Below are 17,913 nucleotides of genomic sequence, written 5' to 3' on the forward strand. Positions count from 1 at the left end.
TGCATGTTATTTTAGCAGGCCTTGCGTACCACAACAAATTGAACAATCTAACTGTCCCGAGAAAATCTTTCCTACACCGTATTTTTATTGACCAGCAGGTGTCACTAGAGAGCGAACGATGCTTCGAGTAGTGAACCTTTTTTCAACACGTCTGGCTGGAAAGCTTCGAAGGTTCATGAAGCTTCATTTCGCCATCACTAGTTTAAGGTATACTATAAATATAAATTAATACAAAACACTTGGCTTCAAACTACAGCTTCAAACCTTTTAACTTAAAACTATGAACAATATATTAACAACAGTTTACGGTATACTTAAATATAAATAAATACAAAACACACACTCTGTACACACACACACACACACACACTACAGCTTCAAACTTCAGCAATTCTGCATTTGCTGCACGTCGCGTTGTTTGAATCTTTTAGTGCGAAATACAGCCACACTTTTGACCATTTACCTTTCGGCATTTCTCTGTTAAATTGATGGCTAGCTCTGTTTGTGCTTGCTCTGTGAAATGCTGGCATACCAATGAGCGTGAGCGACACAGGCCAAAGTGTACATTGGGAGATGGGGCAGTTTTAAAAGTGCCCCACGAAATCTGCCTAGCAACCCAAAAAATGATTCATACAGATCGTACTCAGACAGATCTACGCCACTAACACTACTGCTCGTTAGCTATCGCTAGTTTTGTACTGTTTTGGAACCAGCCTCCGTGTTTCATGTTGTAGCCTGAAATAATTCCTGTTTATAAAACAACATTTTACGTACGTTTTGTTCATTTAGCTGCATGATTTGTTGCTGTTATTTATTTCAATTGGCTCAGGCACCGAAAGGAACTTTTCCATTGCAGTCTCATACTCAATTTTACTTCTATCCAAATGGAGCAGTAGGCGCTCCTTCTGTTGCTCGTACGTTAAGCCATCAGCGGAAGTGTCTGTTGGAGGTTATGGACCGGCGGGCAACACATCTCTCCACAAGGGCAGACATAGCCTAATAACAACTCTTGTCAAATCCTTAGCCCCTTTTATCGGCGGCAGTCAAAGCAATGTCATAGTGATCAGCGAGTAACAGTAAGTGGTTCTTAGTACACGATTGAAGGCCTCCAACGAGGGAGCTTTAACGAAATCATCGAACACAGACATCGTTATCGATACCAAGTAAGACTAAATCTCACAAAAAGGCGCTCTAATTAGGCTACGCAATCCAATCAATAGGCCCACGAGTAGCAAACGCAACTCTCCAGATGGCCGCCATGATAGCGCAATGTTCCTGATCACAAACAAAAGCCCAGCCTAGCCATACAACTCGCCCAGACCTACACCAAAACTAACCTAGTCTGTCTTCGGAGGTTACCGGGCTCGAGGCAACTTTACAGAAAACTGCAAAGCTACCCCCCACGGAGAACCTAGTCTCCCCCGGAGTAGTCTCCCCACCACCAGGATCTTACAGAAAACAATAAATGAGTGTCCGATGGAAGAGACCGAGACAGCTCAGCAGGACACTCCTATCTGTCTGCGGAAGTAGTATGTGAAACTACAAGGCTGGCTCTAGCGGTGAACAAGAGTAGTCTTTAGAGGGGGGTATGTGTCATAATTGGAGTAATGAGGGTCATAAAAGGGTTATTAGTATGACAATTTGGACAGATGGATACTTTGATCTATGTTTGGGCTTGCTTGTCATATTGGAGTGATGAGACAGGTCCAGCTTGCTTGTCATATTGGAGTGATGAGACAGGTCCTCTGACAGGTCATAAATATATCCCCCCTTTCTCCCCCCTCCACAGAGCCAGTTGAGATCCACAAATGGTGTGATCGCTTTGATAGCAAGGTGTTATCTGAGAGGCTGAGATTTCCCGCCGTATCAATGGTGTTTCTGACCCAGGATATATCCTGTTGTCATAGCAGGGGGTCAGCACGGGGCTAGTGAAAGTGTTACCCCAAGTAAGCCATATGGCTCATCAGGCGCTCAAGCATACCAAGGTCTTGTCAGCCTGTGAGATGGCATTCTTTCATTCTATTATAGCAAACTTTAACATGATATATACATAATCCCTATGGTCTAATGATAATGATACCGGCTTATTCAAGTTTAAAAGACTTAGTTTTGTAAGGTTTGATCCATAAGACATTTATTTAGATCAGAATCCGATACAATATTACATGTTTGCAATTATAGCAGTAATAAATGAATATGATTAATAGCTACTCATAGTCTAATGGTGAGGGCTACCTATAATATATTGAGAATGTTATATATATAAATAATATTATGGTCATGAGTCGGGTATATTATGTTACAAATGGCATCGTCTCAAACGTATAGGTATTAAACCTATGTGTTTGGATTTTATGGAATCGGAGTAAACAGCTAAAGATTATAACACAGCAATGGTTTAACCAAGAGTTATTAGGCTCAAAATATAGATATATAGATTTTGAAATGTTAGGTGCTGATCACCTTAATACGTCGAGGGATTTGAAGGTGTTAGAGGGCGTCATGGACGTGCGCATCACCGTGAGGCGTGTTCATAGCAACCCATCCAAGGGGTTAAATACTGGTTTAGTCTCATTGCATCTTTAAGCGCGGGTTTCAAACAGGCTAAAAACAGCACAGCAGCAGACGAACGATGGATGGAATTAATCTAGGTGAGTTGAAACAATCGCAACCAGCCCGTAGCTACGTAGCTATGCTGGCTATATGACTGTGTGTGTATTGTTCCATACTAGTCTGGCTGTAAACTAACTATTGTTTAATATATAGGCTTATTTCTTTATTTTTAGAAGATGCCGAGACCTTTGGGTTATCAGTGCGTAATTACGACAAGAGACACGAGGAATTGTGTAAGTTGGATGCATCAATATGGTTTAACATGATGTAATTAGTTTTTAGCCTGTAATTAACATTGATACTATTTTGCAGTGACCGGGCCGATAATCAACACCCAAAACAGCGATGATGTACCCCATAATGTGTATTGTAAGTACCATGCCTGTTTAAAAATAGTTTAAAATAAAAAAATGTTGATGATATGAATGTGTATAACGCATGTATCGCTATCTTATTCAAGTCTCACCAGAGCTAGTCAGCCCGACAATCAGACTATACAGTCATAACAGAGACCCAGGACAATCTTCAGGTAATTACGAACCATAGGTGTATACATTTGTAATTTTATTAATGATCTAACCTGTACATAATTTACACTAATGTCTTTATATTTATCGCCAGAATTATCAGGCCTGACGGAGCTTACACAGCGAGTGGGCCGTGCACCATACCTCGAGCAATTACTAACGCGAGACACAGCCTGGGATGATTTGCTGAAGCGTCCGGCTGTGGATGACGTGGAGAGACCCCCGCCTGGAGCCAATAAGCGTTTTAAACCAGCGAACGAGGGGGGCGAAGTGGTGGATGGTGAGCGAGTTGTGTTATGCATTCCCTGTTAGTGTGTGTAAGGATAATTGGGTATACATGCGATTTTGAAGGATATTCATGTATAAACGGGTTATTGAAGCTGACTGTTTGTAGTATAAGTTTCACTTTCACGTACAGACACTAGATGGCAGTGTACCACATTCTCAGGACCAATGTCAAATTACTAGCCTATATTAGAACATGTGTACTCATGATAACTAGATGATTCATGCCTGTTATTTTCAGACGCCCAAATACGTGAACAAGTCTTTAACACAGACGATGGAGGATTGGCGCCGCTGTTTGATGACAACTACCGCTGGTCTGATGCAGATGTAACATTATGGGACCAAGTAGTGTTTGGCGGTGAATCTGGGTACTGCACGCCCGAGCCAATAGCCGTGGATGGTTGTCAAACAGCAGCCGAAGAGAGGCCAACCGACGTTGTGATATCTGACCCCGCGACAGACATGGGTGTAGCGAACAATCAGAACTGTGCTATTGGACTGGTGACATCCACTCCAACTAATCATACACCAGTGACGACGCGACAACCCCCAGATATACAGACCACAACCACGGGCCTCAGGTATGCGCAGTGTACTACTTCCAATGCTAATGTGGTTAATACAGGCAGTGTAGATAATACTAATCAGCTGCATAGACAATTAGTGGCTCGTGTGAATTATTTAACCCACCAAGCACGTAACGATAGGGTTGCTAGAGCTAGTTTGGATAGTGAGCTGAGCGCCGTGAAAGCTTTACTGACAACATTAGTGGATGATGTGGGTGTTGTGAAGACGATCCTGGTGGATCAAAATGTAGATGTGAAAAGTATGGTCTCGCTTATCAGAGAACTTCATAATATAGGGACCGTGGATTGGAATGCTATGGGTCGAGCCATACTAGGTTTGAAAGAGACTCTACGGCTGTAATATGGTATATATGGCTATGTGTTGATTCATGTTTATTTCCCTCACAGCTACCAGGTCATACCTCAATGTGCATATGGCTATGTGTTTTTCCCCCTCTTATTGTGTTTGCTTTTATTACTTGTAATGTTTTTATACAATTAGGATGGTATAGTGTATCGTATGGTTTATTATTTTTATCCCTGATGTAATAGAGTGTATTGCAATGTGTGTGTGTGTGTATATATGTGTTATCCCCCATTTAAACTGTTTAATAAGGGTTATACTTTTTAAATATCCGGTCTGTTGTCAAGCTTATTGGGTAGAGATCATCAGTATGTTTTAAATGGTGGCCTGTTGAGTGGGTCAGGGGTATAATCATGTGGCGTACAAACAAACGTAAACGCGGGGTAGATCATAGTCATAGCATTACCATGAGTGAAGATGTCAGGCAACTGAATGCCCTGCTTAATACACATTGGCCAAATAATAACACAGCACACATAGCTACACATGCTGCAGAGCCAACGGGTGATGAAGCAACACGTATTCCTGCTATTGTACAGGGATGTATCAATGACCAGGGTTCATTTGGTAATAGTGTATGCTCTGACGTTGGTAATAGCCTAGTTATGAATATAGCTATCAGACAGATGAATGCCATGCTTAATACACATTGGCCAAATAACAACGCTGACCACATAGACACACATAATACATATGCAAGTGGTGATGAAAGTGCTCTGAACATTAATGTTGCACACAGGGTTATCAATGAACAGGGTTCAGTTGATAATAATCCAAACTCTGGCGATGCCGCAATGATAATCAGTAGTGATGGTATACCATATGGCCAGCCTGTATTACATGATACGAACAACAGCGGGGGTGTTGCTATTGATGTGTTAGCTGAGGGTACGGCAGCATCGACTAGTAATGGTCGTTGTGATGGTGTGTTGGGTGTTAGTAATGTTTCACAGAGGGGTCGTGGCATCCCAAGGCCTGTTAGCCCTCTGGTGTTTAGCAGGCATAGTCTGGATAGTGAAGCCATAGAGTCGCTGGTGCGACAGGGTGGTTATGTGGGGGACTACCGGATTGAGGGCAGAAAATTGCGTGATCTAGCACATGATGAAGTTATTAAACAGAAAAGAATGCACTTATTCAACCCTGTTAACAGGTCAAATAATTTGTGTTTTGCCATGTGTTTAGCAAATTATCTAAACCCCCATAGCACGTCAAACAGATTAGAGGCTATTGCAACAGACATGCAGATGCGTGCAGGCTTCACCCCACAGCAGAAGATAGGTTTTAGCGATATTGCCAAATTCGAGGCCCTGTACAGTGTTAAAGTGGTGGTCTTCTACCGCGGAGCTGATGCCAAATTACTACATTCAGACAGATGAGAAACCCAATGATATCATAGCTCATTTATACCTACACAACGAGCATTATCATGGTATTCTGAATCTGCAGGGTTTCATGGGTGTATCTGACCAGTATTCCAAAAGCACTTTAACTACCCTCCGTTCCAAAATACAGATGAGAGTAAAGATAATTAGCAAGCGTTTTTATCCAAAGCTTCAGAATTAACTGGAGAGCGAACCTGCGTGGTCTGCTCATGAGGCGACGTCGCTAACCGTTGTGCCACCATACAACACTTACATCCATATGTCGAACAATTATTAGAAGAAGAAATAGAGAAATAAAGCCTTTATTAGGATTCCTCCGTCAGGAGGAAACCTATTGTTATTGTCATTGTATTCGCATACAACGAAATTTGAATTAATGTAGGTACGTTTTTTTCACCATACGTTTGTGTGTATGTTATTTTAGCAGGCCTTGCGCACCACAACAAATTGAACAAATTAACTGTCCCGAGAAAATCTTTCCTACACCGTATTTTTATTGACCAGCAGGTGTCACTAGAGAGCGAACGATGCTTCGAGTAGTGAAACTTTTTTCAACACGTCTGGCTGGAAAGCTTCGAAGGTTCATGAAGCTTCATTTCGCCATCACTAGTTTAAGGTATACTATAAATATAAATGAATACAAAACACTTGGCTTCAAACTACAGCTTCAAACTATGAACAATATATTAACAACAGTTTACAGTATACTTAAATAAATATAAATAAATACAAAACACACACTCTGTGTACACACACACACACACACACACACACACACACACACACACACACACACTACAGCTTCAAACTTCAGCAATTCTTTTGCAGAAATATGAGCATATTTGCCTTCGGAGTCAAAAATGTATTATTTTGTTTGCATATATTTCATGAAATTTCACCATTTTCTGATTTGTTTATACCCATCTTTTCTATCTTGTTTATACTTAATCTTAACCCACTGGGTACGTGAATGTGTACTGCCCCTTTAAGAGACTAGGTTTAGTTTGGCTGGCATCTCAGTTTCGTCTTCAGTCTGCGGTTGCTGATCTGCCAGTGGCTCTTGCCTTCTCTCCACCCTCTACACGCAATTGTTTTGTTGCATTTGCTGCACGTCGCGTTGTTTGAATCTTTTAGTGCGAAATACAGCCACACTTTTGACCATTTACCTTTTGGCATTTTCTCTGTTAAATTGATGGCTAGTTCTGTTTGTGCTTGCTCTGTGAAATGCTGGCATACCAATGAGCGTGAGCGACACAGGCCAAAGTTTACATTGGGAGATGGGGCAGTTTTAAAAGTGCCCCACGAAATCTTCCTAGCAACCCAAAAAATGATTCATACAGATCGTACTCAGACAGATCTACGCCACTAACGTTACTGCTCGTTAGCTATCGCTAGTTTTGTACTGTTTTGGAACCAGCCTCCGTGTTTCATGTTGTAGCCTAAAATAATAACTGTTCATAAAACAACATTTTACGTAAGTTTTGTTCATTTAGCTGCATGATTTGTTGCTGTTATTTATTTCAATTGGCTCAGGCACCGAAAGGAACTTTTCCATTGCAGTCTCATACTCAATTTTACTTCTATCCAAATGGAGCAGTAGGAGCTCCTTCTGTTGCTCGTACGTTAAGCCATCAGCGGAAGTGTCTGTTGGAGGTTATGCACCGGCGGGCAACACATCTCTCTCCACAAGGGCAGACATAGCCTAATAACAACTCTTGTCAAATCCTTAGCCCTTTTATTGGCGGCAGTCAAAGCAATGTCATAGTGATCAGCGAGTAACAGTAAGTGGTTCTTAGTACACGATTGAAGGCCTCCAACGAGGGAGCTTTAACGAAATCATCGAACACAGACATCGTTATCGATACCAAGTAAGACTAAATCTCACAAAAAGGCGCTCTAATTAGGCTACGCTATCCAATCAATAGGCCCACGAGTAGCAAACGCAACTCTCCAGATGGCCGCCACGATAGCGCAATGCCCCTGATCACAAACAAAAGCCCAGCCTAGCCATACAACTCGCCCAGACCTACACCAAAACTAACCTAGTCTGTCTTCGGAGGTTACCGGGCTCGAGGCAACTTTACAGAAAACTGCAAGGCTACCCCCCACGGAGAACCTAGTCTCCCCCGGAGTAGTCTCCCCACCACCAGGATCTTACAGAAAACAATAAATGAGTGTCCGATGGAAGAGACCGAGACAGCTCAGCAGGACACTCCTATCTGTCTGCGGAAGTAGTATGTGAAACTTCAAGGCTGGCTCTAGCGGTGAACAAGAACACCAAACTACTATGACAAACACCAGAGAGGATACTCGCAAGCCTACAAACAGCAATTCAAGTTCAAACAAACAACCCGCCGCGAAATGAAGAAGGCTTTAGCTTGACCAGCCACCATATTGTTAAGGCCTAGGGTTGCCGAAACAATAAGGGAGGCAGAGGCCAGCGATAGCAATCAAAAACTATATTTAATTAATCTCTAAATGGAAAGCAGAGCAGTCAACCGCGAGGTTAAAGAGAGCCAGGTCACGAAAGCAGCTCCTAAAAGGCCACAGCTACACCTGCATGCTGGTGTAGCCCATCAGCTGATCAGAGGCGGCCCCGTCCACAAGCACACCTGAACCCGCTGGGAGCAGACAATCAGAAACAACAGAAAAGGCTGAGTGGCCTTCACACCACACCGTGCCTCATTTGTCATGAGTTCAAACCTATGAAGTTAACCTGTGTGTTTGTAACGGGTACAAATAGTGTCTGGGCCAATAGAGGAGAGCACACGTGAACAAGCAGGGGAGATGAAAAGGAGATACGCAGGCGCCAGCGGTTCAGAGACGTGAAGTTACAATCCAACATTTACTCACGAATGATGGTTGTGATAAAGGTTAATTCCGTAGTCCATCCAGCGGTAACCATATGTCCATAATTCACGAACCAGCCAGCATTCCAAGCAATCAGAAATCCACGTTAGGTGTTCTCCAAGAACACGCAGGTTTTTCAAAACTGTAATGTCCTTTAGTAAGTCACTTCCATCTAGACGAAGTAGGAGTTAATAGTTCAGTTTGTTTAATAAACTTAGGAGTTGTCACAAAAATATAAATGATAAAGTAAACGATGCAACTAATACAAATTGATACAATTGAAAAACCATGTGCCTGCTGGCGTCTCTAAAGTTTCCAACATTCCACACGACAGGCTCTCTACCAAACACGATGCCCAATGCCTTTGTCTAGTAGTTAATCACCTTCTAATTAACACAGGGGATTCGAAACTTAACCCTTTGTGTTCCATACCAATCAATGGATCCAGGTGTCAATAATTAGTTCTGCCAGCAGTAGGCTCAACCTTCAATTCAAAGAAAATTTAACCAAAGCACAAATGGCTCCTACAAGGTGGAGTAACGTTTTTTGTCGAAGAAGACCTTAGAGATTGCCTACTATCCCAAGACATCTGTTGGCGTGGAAGTCGTTGGTTTGTTTATTTACCCGGTCTTGTTGTCCACGTGTGTTTTAAGCAAATACAATGTGGAATGTTTACGAACGGGCACCTGCTATCGTGGATTATACAGTTAATAAATTGCGAAAGGAAACAAAAACCCATCACAGTTAAAGTTTTATTAGTATTGATTGATTCACATCGATATGAATGGATGACATGACTAACAAGTGGTGGAAAATGAATATGAAAGTAGCCTATTTGTTCGGTGAATTAGCGCATTCTCTCCAAACAGTCGCAGTCAACGTTTCTTTACCACATAACTGTCGTCGGACTTTAGCCTCTGAGAAAGTAGTACGTTGCAATTTATGTGGATTTCTTTGCAGATATATAAGTGAAAGTGACACCCTTCACGTCTCATCTTTAATCCTCCGATTCATTGTTGTGGTTGTGTGACGTCACGCCCCTACAGCCAATGGAGAGGTACCTTGAGGCCGCTGAAACTTAAAATGCTGTCTGAAGGAGCCGTATTGGTAACTGCAGTATAGGTGTCTTACAGGTGAACGGCTACGACATCGGTAAGAACGTCTTTCAATTCGCTTGTTCACATGTTTTAGCACTCATAAATGATATTAGACTAACATTATAGCTTCCTAATTCGGTAACTACATGGCAACAGTGAATAGTTTATCACAGATAACATTAGCTAGCATTTATGGCTAGATAACGTTAACTCACTTGCCTAAGGTGAGCCAACCCAACAACACGTGGCTAAGCCACCTTAATAAGGATATTGTGACAATCGCCTTTGGTGAAGTCCTGTAAAGGTAGACATTTTCAGCTAGTAGTAATGTTGTCTAACTTTGTTGGCAATTAACTTTAGCTTGCTGATAACAGAACATAGAACATTAACCTACATCACGCTACTTTCATATCAACAGCAGCAGTAACGTTTTGGGAGGTCTCAAATCAGATTTGTCTTCCTGTTTAATTTCCAATAGTGAATACTCTTCTTCTTTGTGGGTCAAGGTTGGTGATGTGTATATTTCAATCTTAGCCAGGTTCCAGTCCAGGCTTTTCTTCCACTTTCTGAATTGCAGACAGATACTTGCAGGAAATCATCAGATTCTTCTTCTTTGATCTCCTCCTTCACTGACATGAGCAGTTGTGGTGGTTCAGTAGATCCTGACATTTCAGAGTTCAGTTCTTACAAAGGTGTGTTCAGCATCCATCCAAAGCATCCCAGTGTCTATATTACACACACACACACACACACACACACACACACACACACACACACACACACAGTGCTTCATCCTCTACCCTCTCTCTGTAGCTCCAGCTTCTGCGCCAAGGCCCAGAATGATGACTCCATATGGAAGCCGGGTGAGTCATCTCTCGCTCACACACACACACACACACACACACACACACACACACACACACACACACACACACACACACACACACACACACACACACACAGGTGGCCCCCACTGAGCACTCAGCATTGTTTTCTTGAGAGATTTGTTGAGATCATTACAACACGGGAAAGAGCTACATTGAAGGGAGGGTGGCGATAAGAAGGGGGGGATGGGAGGAGGGTTGTGGGTAGATGTACTGTACATAATATATATATATATATATATATATATATATATATATACAGACATCAGGTGGTTTATACATGATGCATACAAAAACAGTTTAGTGGGTATACACTGTGCTCATAGGGTTACTGTAACAGGGGGAAATGTCACAATGGATTGACTCCCGTTGAAATGCATGGGATTTAGAATATCGCGTTGCTCATTACGGTGTCATGGGTAACTGATCGTCTGACGTGAAAGTGTAAAGTTGGCTCTGATTAGTGTAACGCCCACGTTAAAGCAACCACATTGGCTAGTGTCTGTATTAGTCTTTGGTTGGTGCGTGTAGTAATCATGGAGTGTGTGTGTGTGTGTGTGTGTGTGTGTGTGTGTGTGTAGTAGTATCAGCTGTCTCGTCTGCGTAGACAGGTGGTTCAGGAGGAGCAAGCGCGAGATGAGCATGGGCAGGACACAGGAATAGGATACACACACACACAGCTGCTGGACTCAGGCCCCCCCCCCCCCCCCATCGACAGACTGGTAAGAGAATGTGTGTCTGAGTGTGTGATTGAATGAGTGTGTGTGTGTGTGTGTGTGTGTGTGTGATTGAATGAATGTGAGTGTGTGATTGAATGAATGTGTGTGTGATTGAATGAATGTGTGTGTGTTGGATAACTAACCCTAACCCAGTATGGCTCCTGTAATAGTGTATTGTGTTTGACAAGTACACATCATACAAGATACATATGATGGAAGATCCAAATATTGTTTAAAAAAGGGTTACCTAGGAGGATTCGTGAGTATATGTGTATTCACGTGTGTATGTTTGACGTGTGTGTGTGTGCGTCTGTCTCCTCCTCCCCCCCTCCTCTCCTCCCCTCCTGATTTTAACGTGTGTGTGTGTGTGTGTGTGTGGGTGTGTTTCCTCCTCTCCTCTCTCCACCTCCGATCCCCTCCTGATTTTAGTGTGTGTGTGTGTGTCTCTCCTCCTCTCAACCTACTCTCTCCTCCCCTCCTGATTTTAACGTGTGTGTGTGAAGGTGGTCCTCCGCTCTCCCTCCTCTCCTCCACCCTTAGGGCGCTTATATGGTACTCCGTACTACACGTTTACGGACACATGGGAACGCCTACACATAGGTGGAACGCCCTCCTGTTACTCTCTCCCCTCCCCTCTCTCCCCTCCTGATTTTAATGTGTGTGTGTGTAGGTGTGTGTCCTCCTCTCCTCTCTCCACCTCCGATCTCCTCCTCTCTCCCCTCCTGATTTTAGTTTGTGTGTGTCTCCTCCTCTCCTCCCTCTCTCCTCCCCTCCTGATTTTAACGTGTGTGTGTGTGTGAAGGTGGTCCTCCTCTCTCCCTCCTCTCCTCCCCTCCCCTCTCTCCCCTCCTGATTTTAACGTGTGTGTGTGTGAAGGTGGTCCTCCTCCTCTCTCCCCTCCCCTCTCTCCCCTCCTTGGATTGTACCGATTGGGAGGTTTTCAGGACTGCTACCAACAGTCTGGATGAGGGGCCTGTGACTCTCCACAGCTGCCCACCTCAGAGGGCACCCCCCCCTCTCTTCCCCTGCCTCAGTGACGACTCATTCCATCATGGAGAGGGATGTAAACAGACTCTTCAGGAGACGGAACCCCCGCAAAGCAGCCGGGCCAGACTCTGTCTCTCCATCCATCCTGAAGCACTGTGCTCAAAGCAGCCGGGCCAGACTCTGTCTCTCCATCCATCCTGAAGCACGGTGCTCAAAGCAGCCGGGCCAGACTCTGTCTCTCCATCCATCCTGAAGCACTGTGCTCAAAGCAGCCGGGCCAGACTCTGTCTCTCCATCCATCCTGAAGCACGGTGCTCAAAGCAGCCGGGCCAGACTCTGTCTCTCCATCCATCCTGAAGCACTGTGCTCAAAGCAGCCGGGCCAGACTCTGACTCTCCATCCATCCTGAAGCACTGTGCTCATCAACTGTCTCCGGTCTCTGACTCCCGCACCATCAGCGCCGGTTCCCCTCTCCCTGTATACTAACAGCTGCACCTCCAGTACCAAAATCTCACGCCATCAGAGCAGCTTCTTCCCTTCTGCAGTTGGCCTCATCAACAAGGCCCGGGACCCCCCCCCCCCCCCCACACACACACGGACTCTTTTACCGCCACTACACACTTCATTAACATAAAGTCTATCTGACTCATTGTGTTACATTAACACACATTATTTTTTGACTACTCTATTATCATTGCACATACTCTTGTTTTGCAGACTGTACAGCTCTTTCATTTTGTCACATATTCTGTACATTTTATTTATATATTTTATGTATCGTTTTTCCTATTGTTTGTAAAAGTACTTAATATGTTTATTGTTTGCACCAATATGCCATAGAAAATTCCTGGTAGGTGTAAACCTACTTGGCAATAAAAACGTTTCTGATTTTGAAATGGAGGTGAGCCCTGTCTAATTTCTCTATTAGAACTTGGAGTGGAGTTTCATGGATATTTTTAACGCATTTTAAGGCGATGGTCATTTTAAATTAAACATTGATTTACCTGAGCTTGTTAACTAACATGAACGACAGCAACCTACCTTAACAAATACTGGCCACATTTTTATTGCATTCTGGGTCCCCCCCAACGTGAAACACCTTCCAACGCCACTGCTGGTTGGTTGTCCAGGGAGGTATTCCACGTACGTGGTTTAGTGACAAACCTGGATAAGTTAACAGAGTAAGTGGTAAACCTCCTAATAGCAGAGCCCTCTGACATTGGTTAATTCTCCTAGAAGAACAATGAGGGTTCTTCTATTAGGAGGTTTACCACTTACTCTGTTAACTTATCCAGTTTTGTCACTAAACCACGTTCGTGGAATACCCCCCCTGGTGGTGCTGTGTGGTATTTACCATCACAAAAAAAAGCAAGTGAATCCAAATCGATCACATCCGACGTGGTGTGGTCTCAATCAATCACATCCGATGTGTTGTGGTCTCAATCAATCACATCTGACGTGGTGTGGTCTCAGTCAATCACACCCGACGTGGTGTGGTCTCAGGCTGGTGTTTCTGTGGAGAAGTGGCTCACCTTCCACGTGAACACACAACAGTAGAGGACGAGAGGAGGGAGTAGGGGGTGAGGAGGGTGAGGGTGGAGGAGGGGGTGAGGAGGGTGAGGGTGGAGGAGGGAGAGGGTGGAGTAGGGGTGAGGAGGGTGAGGGTGGAGTAGGGGGTGAGGAGGGGGTGAGGGAGAGGGTGGAGTAGGGGGTGAGGAGGGAGAGGGTGGAGTAGGGGGTGAGGAGGGAGAGGGTGGAGTAGGGGGTGAGGAGGGAGAGGGTGGAGTAGGGGGTGAGGAGGGGGAGGAGGGAGTAGGGGGTGAGGAGGGTGGAGGGAGAGGGTGGAGTAGGCGGTGAGGGTGGAGTAGGGGGTGAGGAGGGGGAGGAGGGAGTAGGGGGTGAGGAGGGTGGAGGTGGAGGAGGGGGTGAGGAGGGAGAGGGTGTAGTAGGCGGTGCTTTTAGAAAGGCCCCCAATCTGCTTCAATGCAGGCTTTGCAACCACGTGCAACAGATTTAACTCTACCCGTCAGGGGTACGTTCGTCGTAGGATTGAAGCTAAGTTAATCAATTGGCCTTTTAGCCCGTTAAGATTAGCGAGCTGATTGAGAACAGCAAATATCGGTTCGTTAACGGCTGACCCGCATCCTAATCATGTGGTTAATTTCAAGCAGGCTAAAGTTATCATGGCGTTTGCGCGTGCACGTCCTACTTCAAAAGGCAGGAAAGGTCGATCACCAAAACCATGATTTTCTAACGGTATAATGGTTCTAAACTCAAAGAAAAGGGCTCTTTTTTTCTCCGCTGGCGAGTAGGAGATGAACATGAACGCTTATGAAGAATACAAGACCATAATCATGGCAAAATTCAACACCACCACCGCTGTGAGAGCAAGGTGTGTTGGGATGTTTATAGGGTGATATCTATGTATGAATACCTGACAGCAAGTGTCAGCTGGTACAGAGGTTACCTCTACTGGTTTGAATCTGCATGGTTGCTAGTTCAAATCCCCTCACCTCCTTCCTCGATGTAGTTTTACATTTCCTTGGAAGTCGCTTTGAATAAAAGCGTCTGTTAAATGACTAAATGTATTAATAACAAATACAATAAATTGAAGCAGTGAAAATAAATTGTCTGTATTTCTCTCTATTCTTATCATGAGTCCACCGTAATCATTTTCTACAATAATGATATGCTATGGTGTACTAATAACACTCATATAATTATGAGTGCTTTGTTCTCCGCATCACCGACACTACAAAAATATACCACTCGCAAAAAAGCGCAAGACAGTCAATGTGGTGTTTGCAATAAATGACTCGAGAAGGTCTTGTAAATTAATGATTCCTTGTCGGCTGAATCGGTAGCGCTCATACAAGAATAATGGATCTTGGCGATCGCAAAGAACTCTCTCCCTCCGCTAATCTAACTCTAATATCAGTCCTTGGTCAATGGGATCCCTCCTTTTTCCGGGGGTGTGGCAAGCTTATCCAGCTACACTTAAGTTAGCCTGCCCTGGAGCAGGTTAGTGCTAATCGATATGTAACTATGGTGATTTATCAAAAGTTGCTTCCACGAACCAAAAAGAGGGGCGTTTTTTATCTTAGCCTGAAAATTAGCTCGCTAAACTGTTTAGCGAGCTACGACGAATACCCCCCAGCTGGGTATCTGGTCGCAATTAACAGCGTATCAGTAACTTATCTGGCAGTAATTAACAACTTATCAGTGAAACTGATATTAGCAGCAAAAGCAGACTACAAGTATATATCACAAAAAATGAAAGGAGTAAAGAGGAAAGAAATCCTATATTTCCTGTAGTCTGCAAAACTTATATTGTATGGTGCTTAATATTATGTTCGTTATTTCAGTGGAAACGACTCTGACATCAATGTCCTTTTTCCATCGAGGGCATCCCAAAGCTTGCCGCTGTATCACACCTCCACAGCCACGTGTGTGTGTGTGTGTGTGTCTGTGTGTCTGTGTGTTTGTGTGTTGTGGTGCCCCAAGCTACGTTTGGGTCCCACTAGGTTTATAAGTCGGTGAATTCCCTTACCAGGCCTATACAAGACAGACTTTAGGACCCTGGGGAGGTGTTCTGGGGACTAGGCAGGTCAGGCTTTCCCTAATTGAAAGCTCACCTGCAGATTGTTTGACTAGTGGCTGATCAGTGCCAATCTAGTCAAACAAAGGACTTTAAAGTCAGTGAGAAGCAGGGCTGTGTAGAGAGACAGAGGGGAAGGTGCCGGTTGCACTGGGTGCAAGCCGGAGGGTTTACCCCATTTTCTGTTATGTTTCAATACCTTTGTTGTAAGTTTGAAGCCTTAATAAAGAACGTGCTTTGAGAAATTCCCTGGTTGCGTCTTGCTGAGAGCTGGGCTGCGACAGTGTGTGTGTGTGGAATAGAGTAGGCTTCACTCCGTGACGGAGTGGGAGTAGGAAGAGTCTGGTTTGAGCGAGGCCCACTAAATACTGGTGAATGTTGGGAGTGCACAGCACAGCTGATGGCCACTGCTGACCTTTGACCTCTCCAGGTGTTTACGGCTCCAGACTGTTCCCTCTGCACTGTCTCACATTACATCCACACAGCACGGCAGCGTCTGGGATTGTGCTGACGGGAGTTTGGAGTGTGTGGCTCTCCCACTGTGACACAGGCTCACACATCAACAGTACCAAAAACACGCTCACACACTTCAGCAAACTGTGTTATTTATTCAGTGTCATGTATTACATTTCACATTCTTGAAAAAAAAAAAATCAAACACAAATTAGCACAGGGAAGATGGACGACTGCTACAGTACATCAGGCCCATGGGTGACATCCCCACAGCGAACCTGCATGCAGACTGCAGACCACACCAGTTTGGGGACGGGTCTGTTACCGTGGGGACGGGTCTGTTACCGTGGGGACGGGTCTGTTACCGTGGCAGCAGCAGACTGCAGACCACACCAGTTTGGGGACGGGTCTGTTACCGTGGGGACGGGTCTGTTACCATGGCAGCAGCTATGGGGGAATTCACTCTTACTCCCATATTTACAGCAACATAAAATAGCATAGCCATGACATTACCTGATGGAAATCAGCAAAACTGACGTTATAATATAAAACGGATTTTGTGAGGGACATTTTTTACAAACAGATATAACAGCCAGAATCATAGCGCAGAGTATAGACTCTTCACAATCAGGTACTGTACTTACATTCAGAATAATCATTTCTAAGTGCATCTTTGAACAAACTTTAACATATATAAATACAAGCATCTTTATTTCTCTCGACAGTTTTTAAAAATACAACGCTCCGATCCAGTTGTATAAAAATCACAAGAGTGTCCTAGACTGGACAGTTAAGGTCTCTGATTACCAAAATGAGATTTCTTTGCTGGTTTTGTCTTCAGTGTGTTTTTACTTGAGTGTGTGAGTGTGTGTGTGTGTGTGTGTGTGTGTGTGTGTGTGTGTGTGCGTGTGTATACAAGTGCAGTCAGGCTGATTTGATCTTCTCTGTGGGACTGAAATGGACCGAACGTCAAACTAAAAATCTTAAATGGAGATTAAGAGAGTAACTGGGGCATCTACACACACCGCCGAGTTGGTCTGGCACCACACCACACGTGTGTGTGTGTGTGTGTGTGTGTGTGTGTGTGTAGGCACCAGAAGAGCGGGGGTGATAGACTCAGACGCACAAGACACAGAAGCACCGGAGGCCTGCCTGCCATGATCACAAGCGTTTTATTGGAGCTCACAGCTCCTCCATGCCGGGGCGCTGCACTTTGACCTCATGGATGTGGCTCCTCCTCCCTTCCACTTCAGGGCTTCTCCTGCAAACAAACAAACACACTCAAACAAACAAACAAACAACACAGCTCATACCAATGAAGCTGAATGTTAAATGTATACCAATCAATCAATCAATAGCAAAGGCGTATACAACATTCTGAAGGCTTTGTTTAGTCTGGTTTGTGTTTGTGTCTGGTATGTGTGAAGAACAGCTCTGGTTGCTATACAAAACAATAGTTGCCAAGTGGGACTTTTCTCTCCCTCTCTACATTTATCCGGTGCCACATGGTTGTTCCATGTCATGTGACCTGAGTTAGTGGTCACATGGCGGTGTTTCAGGGGTTGTGATTGGTCACCTGGCGTCG

This window comes from Clupea harengus, chromosome 9 (assembly GCF_900700415.2).
Source record: "Clupea harengus chromosome 9, Ch_v2.0.2, whole genome shotgun sequence".
Lineage (NCBI taxonomy): Eukaryota > Metazoa > Chordata > Actinopteri > Clupeiformes > Clupeidae > Clupea > Clupea harengus.